Raw genomic sequence first — 663 nt, 5'->3', positions numbered from 1 at the left:
TTTTTCCCAAAATATTTTAAAATAAGTTAATTCAAACAGGTTTTTAGAAGCACTTTTAAGAGTTTGATCAAACACTTACCGTTTATAAGTGTTCTTAAAATTTTATTGGTCAAACATGAATTGTTTCATATACCAAAAGTACTTATTTTTAAAAGGAAAAATCACTTTAAAAGCATTCTTCAAAATAAGTTGATTTTAGAATTTTGATCAAACAAGCCATCCGAAACCCCTCGATAAAAAATGCACAATATATATATATATATATATATTGAAGGAATTCATAATTCACCTTGAAATTTTAAGTTCAAAACACCAATACTATATATATTGTTATTATCTATACTTTCAAAATATTATGTATTTTATCATTAATTAAGAGTTTCTTACGTATCTTATCCTTAGATACATGTATTTTTGCTACCAGATTCACAAAAATAGGGAGAGAGGCGAGCGAGATATGTATGAATCTCAAATACATGTAAATCACACTAAATACACACTAGATACATGTATATGTATGTATCTGGAGTGATTCACATGTATCTGAGATATCGAATACATGTGAGAGTGGTGAGCGAGATGGGAGAGAGGCGAACGAGATTTGCTATGTATCCCAGATACATACAATCTACTTGATTACAATGTATCTAGAACAAATTACAC

This window comes from Solanum stenotomum, chromosome 5 (genome assembly GCF_019186545.1).
Source record: "Solanum stenotomum isolate F172 chromosome 5, ASM1918654v1, whole genome shotgun sequence".
Taxonomy (NCBI): Eukaryota; Viridiplantae; Streptophyta; class Magnoliopsida; order Solanales; family Solanaceae; genus Solanum; species Solanum stenotomum.
Note: the sequence above shows the minus strand (reverse complement) of the source record.